The sequence below is a fragment of the Microcaecilia unicolor genome, chromosome 14, assembly GCF_901765095.1.
Source record: "Microcaecilia unicolor chromosome 14, aMicUni1.1, whole genome shotgun sequence".
NCBI classification, from domain to species: Eukaryota; Metazoa; Chordata; class Amphibia; order Gymnophiona; family Siphonopidae; genus Microcaecilia; species Microcaecilia unicolor.
This window is the reverse complement of record NC_044044.1, coordinates 45622208-45630697: the sequence shown is the minus strand read 5'-3', so window position 1 is coordinate 45630697 and position 8490 is coordinate 45622208.

The window sequence follows — 8490 nt, the reverse complement described above, 5'->3', positions numbered from 1 at the left end:
AGACGCCCATAGGAATGCATTGGCGTCTCTAACTTTTAGCGCGCACCAAAATCGTGAATGCGCCTTAGTAAAAGACCCTCTATGATAGGTGGAGGTGTATTTTCAAAGCACTTAGGCTTACAAAATTACATAGTGGGGAAGGTGACGCACGAGCTTGGCTTGGCACCAAGGAGGGGATTCTTGCTGAAAAAAAAAATATCAGTGCACAGCACTATTCTATAAACCAAGTTTATTAAAATTTGATATCATTCACCAATTTATAATCTAGACGGTTCACAATAAAAATTAGAAAATAGAAAGGAACTCCAATCAAGTAGATAGGAAAGAAGAAAGAGAGAAAAAGAGACAACCCCCCCCCCCCCCCCACACGCACACCACTATTTTCGTATTAAGAAACTAAACAGACCAAGCCAAAAAGACGAACAAAGTGTCCACAGATTCAGAAGAGCCAGAACAGCACCCATCTGGACCCAACGAGGTGGAAACTTCAGAAGGAGGAATCAACCAAAAGCTCTGGGTTGAGTGCTGTTTATAGAATAACACTTAGAGGCCATTTCCGCACCAAAAGTTGAATGCCGGTACCTACGCCAGTAGAAACCTGGAGTAAATGCCGGACCTCAACTTTATGCATCTTGGTGTGAAAATGTGTCTATTTAGTAACTCCACGTGTAAGCTTTTGTAATGCCCCTCCCATGGACATAAGAACATAAGAATAGCCATACGGGGTCAAAGCAGTGGTCCATTTAGTCCAGTATCTTGCTTCCAACAGTGGCCAATCCAGGTCACAAGTACCTGGCAGAAACCCAATTAGTAGCACCATTCCATGCTACCAATCCCAGGGCAAGCAGTGGCTTCCCCCTGTGTCCATCTCAATAACAGACTATGGACTTTTCCTCCAGGAACGTATCCAACCCTTTTTTAAACCCAGATATGCTAACTGCTGTTACCACATCCTCCGGCAGCGAGTTCCAGAGCCTAACTATTCTTTGAGTGAAAAAATATTTCCTCCTATTTATTTTAAAAGTATTTCCATGTAATTTCATCAAGTGTGCTCTGGTCTTCGTACTTTTTGAATAGTGAAAAGTCAATTCACTTTTACCCGTTCTACTACTACTACTACTACTTAACATTTCTAGAGCGCTACTAGGGTTACGCAGCGCTGTACAAAATAAACAAAGAAGGACGGTCCCTGCTCAAAGGAGCTTACAATCTAAAGGACGAAATGTCAAGTTGGTGCAGTCTAGATTCTTGAATAGAGGTCTGGTGGTTAGTTGCCGAAAGCGACATTGAAGAGGTGGGCTTTAAGCAGAGATTTGAAGATGGGCAGGGAGGGGGCCTGGCGTATGGCCTCGGGGAGTTTGTTCCACGCGTTGGGTGAGGCGAGACAGAAAGGGCGGAGCTTGGAGTTGGCGGTGGTGGAGAAGGGTACTGAAAGGAGGGATTTGTCTTGAGAGCGGAGGTTACGGGTAGGAACGTAAGGGGAGATGAGGGTTGAGAGGTAAGGAGGGGCTGCAGATCGAGTACATTTGTAGGTTAGTAGCAGAAGCTTGAATTGAATGCGGTACCTGATCGGAAGCCAATGAAGTTCTACACTACTCAGGATTTTATAGACCTCAATCATATACCCCCTCAGCCGTCTCTTTTCCCAAGCTGAAGAGCCCTACCCTCTTTAGCCTTTCCTCATATGAGAGGAGTTCCATCCCCTTTATTATTTTGGTCGCTCTTCTTTGAACCTTTTCTAATTCCACTATATCTTTTTTAAGATACGGCGACCAGAATTGAATGGAGCACTCAAGGTGAGGTCATACCATGGAGCAATACAGAGGCATTATTATTTATTTATTTATTTGTGGCATTTACACCCCGCTCGATAGCAGGTTCAGTGCGGCTTACAAGGTATGATACAAAGTATCACAGAGATAATACAGTATGGAACAAAGTATCAGAGATGACATAATTACATAGAGTAGTACAATAGTGGGAGATGTGGGGTAGGGTTGGAGTTTGGATAGTACTAATGGTGTGAGTTAGGTTCGAGAGTTAGGATGGTTCATTTGGGTAGGCTTGTTTGAAGAGGTAAGTCTTCAGCAGGATGGATCTTGGTATGGCGTTCCAGAGTTGGCTGCCTATAACAGAGAAGTTGAATGCGTAGTAGGTTTTGTATTTGAGGCCTTTGCAGTTGGGAAGATGAAGATTGAGATACGTCCGAGAAGATTTGGACCCGTTCCTGGGTGGAAGATCGATCAGGTTGGACATGTAGCTAGGAGATTCACCATTGAGGATCTTGTGGATCATTGTGTGGGTTTTGAAGTTTATTCTTTCCTTGATGGGAAGCCAGTGAAGTTTTTCACGTAGTGGTGTTGCGCTTTCGAATCGTGATTTGCCAAAAATGAGTCTGGCTGCTGTGTTTTGGGCGGTTTGGAGTTTTTTCATGATTTGGGTTTTGCACTCGATGAAGATGCTGTTGCAGTAGTCGGTGTGGGTAAGCACTGTGGATTGTACTAAATTGCGGAAATATTCTTGGTCTCATTTTGCATCCCTTTCCTAATAATTCATAGCATCCTGATTGTTCTTTTGGCTGCCGCGGCACACTGGGCCATGCCCCCTATTGATTTAGGTGCGAGAGCAATTTGTCACCATGTCACATAAAACAGTATTCATCTAGATGCACGCGCAGATTTTAATAGGCGCCAGTTAACATTGATAATTGATAGGACCTGGTATATTGGTGTTAACTGGCTCATTAGCCAATTAATTTGCATGCAGATTTGTAATCCACGCACAAATTTCAGTGCCGAAATTTCAGCAACATATATAGAACCCATAGGTGTCAACGTTTTAAAATGATTAGGGGTATCAAACACCTTGAAAAAAGATATAGTGGAATTAGAAAAGGTGCAGAGAAGGGCGACAAAGATGATTAAGCGGATGGGACGACTTTCCTATGAGGAAAGGCTAAAGCGGCTGGGGCTCTTCAGCGTGGAGAAAAGGCGGCTGAGGGGTGATATGATAGAGGTATATAAAATAATGAGTGGAGTGGAAAGATAGATACGGAGCTTCTGTTTACACTTTCCAAAAATACTAGGACAAGGGGGCATGCGATGAAGCTGGAGTGCAGTAAGTTTAAAACAAATAAGAGAAAAGTTTTCTTTACTCAGCGCGTAATTCGACTCTGGAATTCGTTGCCGAAGAATGTGGTTAAGGCGGTTAGCTTAGCAGAGTTTAAGAAAGGTTTGGACGGCTTCCTGAAGGAAAAGGCCATAGAATGTTATTAAATGGACGTAGGGAAAAATCCACTATTCCTGGGACAAGCAGTACAAAATGCTTTGCTCCGTGGATCTTGTCGGGCGATTGTGACCTGGATTGGCCACTGTCGGAGACAGGGTGCTGGGCTAGATGGACCTTTGGTCTATCCCAGTGTGGCGATGCTTATGTCATGTCTTGAACACAATGAAGGAGCTTGCTTAATATTGGGAGTAATTAACACCCACTGGCTCCTGTCAAAAACGGCCTTGATTCCAACGAGGATAAAATCATTTCAGAAGCTTCAAAACAGAGAACTGTTTGAAAATCCCAACACAGGCATGGTTTCCACTTCTGGGTGAGTGCCTCCTGGGAGCCTACTGTTTCTTCAAATGAAAGCTGCTTATTTTTAGCAGTGTATCATGGGAGCACCTCTGAGGCACTGTCTGTGTCCTGCCTTGCAATGCTGCTCTGAAATGTTTTACTTACTGAGGAGCCGCAGATTCAGGTACTCTTTGGCACGTCCCCTCCTGCCGTTTCAGCATTTCTGCAGGCCCCCCCACAGTTTGTGATGGGGGTCAGTGTCTCATGCGGGGCTGCGTAGTAATGGGAATGAGTTGGAGCACAGAAACCAACTCTGTGGGTGCTCAAACACCCCCAATATTAAATAAAACCCTTGACTGTGTCAGAGAGGTAACTTCCACTGAATTTAGCATGCCCAATAATTTTGAAAAGTTGGCTCTGATGAGTCGGAACATAGTGATGCTGCTGCTGCTGTTCATAAGCAGTAACAGAAGTGTGTGGTGATGCTACCGGTATTGTGGAGGGGACAGACTGATGAGGGTCTATCTGGCGCTCAAGCAGTACCCAAATAATAATTTGAGGAATTCTTAGCATCAGCTGCTGTGGTCAACCTGTGACATGGTGACCCAGTGACATAAGAGCCATATCACATTTTCTTGTCCTCACAGATATAACTGCCCTGTCTTTTTGATGCAACATATTTTGCATTAGTTACATTTGGTGCAGTGGGGGACATGGAGTCCCTTTGCTCCTGGTTCTACTTGCATTGGGGTGGGGTGGGGGAGGGCTGTTATTTCCCCCGACCAGCCTGTACATCAGTGGCTTCTGTTTCCAGAGCAATGCAGCAGAGCAGGAAAGCAGTTTGCTAGCTTTCTTGCAACACATAGCCCAACCTTTTGGCAGTTTTCCATTTCATAACTGGTTCTAGACTTCTCCCTTATTCACTGTGGTGTGATGCAAGCTGCTCCTCTCCCACAGAATCACGGGCCCCAGCAATGGGAAACTTGCCTCATGCACATGTGAATGATGAGACCTTGAAACACTGAAACTTCACCAAGGCACTGCTCAGAACTTCCAGCCACCCCTACTGGATTCCTGGCAAGCCCACCCCGATGCATTATGGGACCTAAAAAGCTGATTTCAGAAGGTAGAATCAGAGACTACATATCCCACACTGCTTTGAGAAGTGAGTTCAAAAACCAGAACTGGATAAGTCTCCCTCACTGAACTGGGGAATTTAGCAGCTCTGTATATAGAGATGCCAAGGGTGAACCATGCCAAAGATCTACCATACCAGGGTGAGAGTTTTCAGCTGGCTGTTCAGGGTATACATATAGAAAGATTTATGTGTTGCTCTGCTTTACAAATGAAAGAAATGCACCAGCAGGTAAACATCCTTCAGTCTGCTCTTCCTCCAATCCTTGTACCAGGCTAGTTTGTGCATTTTCTCTGATCATCCCTCCAGCCTGTAGCCCAGAGGCTGAGGTGTGTGTGCTGGATTACAGCTGAGGCTTGCGTAGGAGGGAGAAATCAGAAATGTGGTTTCAAAAACCAAAGGTGACACAGCTCTGTCCCTCTTCCCCCTCTGACAGGTTGATCCAGTTCTGAGCTCCCTCATAAAAGCAGGAACTAAGAGTCATACAGGGCAGTGTTAAGACTTGCTGAGGCCCAGCAAAGAAACTAAGGGATCCTCTCTGATCCCATCCCCACTCCATCTGAATCACCTCAGTCTCAAAGCTAATCTTTACTACATAAGTATTTATTTATTTAGATTTTGCTCACACCTTTTTCAGTAGTAGCTCAGGGTGAGTCACATTCAGGTACACTGGATATTTCTCTGTCCCAGGAGGGCTCACAATCTAAGTTTGTACCTGAGGCAATGGGGTTAAGTGACTTGCCAAAGATCACAAGGAGCAGCAGTGGGATTTGAACTGGCCACCTCTGGATTGCAAGACCGGTGCTCTAACCACTAGGCCACTCCTCCATAAATATTGCCATATTGGGACAGACTGAAGGTCCATCAAGCCCAGTATCCTGTTTCCAACAGTGGCCAATCCAGGTCACAAGTACCTGGCAAGATCCCAAAAAAGTACAATACATTTTATGCTGCTTATCCTAGAAATAATTGTGTAATTGCTTATCCTAGAAATAAGCAGTGGATTTTCTCCAAGTCCATTTTAATAATGGTCTATGGACTTTTCTTTAGGAAGCCATCCAAACCTTTTTAAACCTTGCTAAGCTAACTGCTTTTACTACATTCTCTGGCAACGAGAGAATTCTCTGGCAAGTCCAGAGTTTAATTACATGTTGAGTGAAAATGTTTTTTCTCCAATTCATTTAAAATTTACTACTTTGTAACTTCATTACGTGCCCCCTAGTCCTAGTAATTTTGGAAAGAGTAAACAAGTGATTCACATCTACCTGTTCCACTTCACTCATTATTTTATATCTCCCCTCAGCCATCTTTTCTCCAAGCTGAAGAGCCCTAGATGGTTCAGCCTTTCCTCATAGGGAAGTCGCCCCATCCCCTTTATCATTTTCGTCGCCCTTCTCTGCACCTTCTCTAATTCCACTATATCTTTTTTAAGATGCAGTGACCAGAATTGAACACAATATTCAAGGTGCGGTCACACCATGGAACGATACAAAGACATTATCACGTCATTTTTGTTTTCCATTCCTTTCCTAATAATACATAACATTCTATTTGCTTGCTTAGCCGCCACCACACAATCAGCAGAGGGTTTCAACGTATCCTGGTCGGTGACTCCTAATGTGGAACCTTGCGTTGTGTAGCTATAATTTGGGTTCCTGTTTCCTACATGCATCACTTTGCACTTGCTCACATTAAATTTCATCTCCCATTTGGATGCTCAGTCTCCCAGTCTCGTAAGGTCCTCTTGTAATTTTGGACAATCTTCTCGCGATTTAACAACTTTTAAGAACTTTGTGTCATGAACAAATTTAATTACCCCACTAGTTCCTCCCATCTCTAGATCATTTATAAATATGTTAAAAAGCAGCAGTCCCAGCACAGACCCCTGGGGAACCCGACTATCTACCCTTCTTCATTGAGAATACTGAGCATTTAACCCTACTCTCTGTTTTCTATCTTTTAACCAGTTTTTAATCCACAATAAGACATTTCCTCCTATTCCATGACTCTCCAATTTCCTCTAACCCCCTCTTGAATTCAAATCCTTCTTCACTCCAACCCCCCCCCCCCCCAACTAATCTCAGATCATTCCCATTTTCATCCTTATAGAATGAAAAACTGTGAAATGAAATCTACTCTGATCCTTAATGCCTGAAGTGAACTGTAACAGTGTGTTTTTTTCTAGCGAAAAAGGTGCCGGTACTTAAATGCCAGGCCACCCTTCAGGGGTGGGGTGATCACTGAGAGACCCACCCCACAATAGCCAGGCCCCCTGCAACCAGTCACAGAATCTATGACAAGGCAGAATTGGTGTGTAGAGCCTGAGCTCTTTCATTAAAACTTGGGGACCATGGGTCAATTTTAGCAGACAATGGAAAAGGTGCCGGTACTCAGTACCCCCAAGTACCCCCTCAAAAAAAGCCCTGACTGTAGATATACTTCTTATAACTTATCCTATATTTCCTGTACTTAATGCTACAATACTCTGTATTTCTCACTCTAGAATGGCGATCACCATTACGACATAACGTAAGCCACAATGAGCCTGCAAATAGGTGGGAAAATGTGGGATACAAATGCTGCAAAATACATAAATAAAATGACATGTTTGAAATAATTCAGATGACATGCATTCCTCTAGCAACATCCAGGATAATGTTCTGTTAACGGGGATTTATCACACACCAACTCTCTGAAAATAAAATTCAAGGCGAGTAACATCAAGATACAGTTATCAAGAATTACAAATAGAATATGAGTACACAATAAAGACGACATTTATAACTCCCCAGACTCAGCAAATACGTTTTCAAACCTTGTTAAAATAAAAAAAATAACTTTTCATCAAACGTAATTCAGAGGGAAGATTGTTCCAGTAATGGACAGCTGGTGGCGGGGCTGGTGGTTGGGAGGCGGGGATAGTGCTGGGCAGACTTATACGGTCTGTGCCAGAGTCGTTGGTGGGAGGCGGGGCTGGTGGTTGGGAGGCGGGGATAGTGATGGGCAGACTTATACGGTCTGTGCCAGAGCCGGTGGTGGGAGGCGGGGCTGGTGGTTGGGAGGCGGGGATAGTGCTGGGCAGACTTATACGGTCTGTGCCGGGGCTGGTGGTTGGGAGGCGGGGATAGTGCTGGGCAGACTTATACGGTCTGTGCCAGAGCCGGTGGTGGGAGGCGGGGCTGGTGGTTGGGAGGCGGGGATAGTGCTGGGCAGACTTATACGGTCTGTGCCCTGAAGAGCACAGGTACAAATCAAAGTAGGGTATACACAAAAAGTAGCACATATGAGTTATCTTGTTGGGCAGACTGGATGGACCGCGCGGGTCTTTTTCTGCCGTCATCTACTATGTTACTATGTTACTATGTAGCTGTGAAAGATTGGGAAAAAGTAGTTTCCTAGTGGTCGTCCTAGTTTTTAACAGATTCACTAGTTGGGATCCATCTTCAGGGCAAGTACCACCCAAAAACGTAAACACCAATCAGAGTACTTTACAAACAATCCAAGACACTCACCAACCAAGTTTTCCGAATATTAGTCCAGCACTGAATTCTGAATCCTGCTTTTAAACTTATTTTTGGATTAGGGCTGGATCCTTTTGTTTTTCAAAATAACATTTTCAGTCGTGGTCACAACTTCTGCACAGTTCCAACACAGCCCAAATGTCAGAGGAATAGGCATGTGGAACACACTGTCAGCCCCACAGGCCCTTTTCACTGCAAGCCTGATCTATTGCAAATCATTCTCACAGAGCACATATACAATTGCCAGATCATTGTGAAGTACAATCT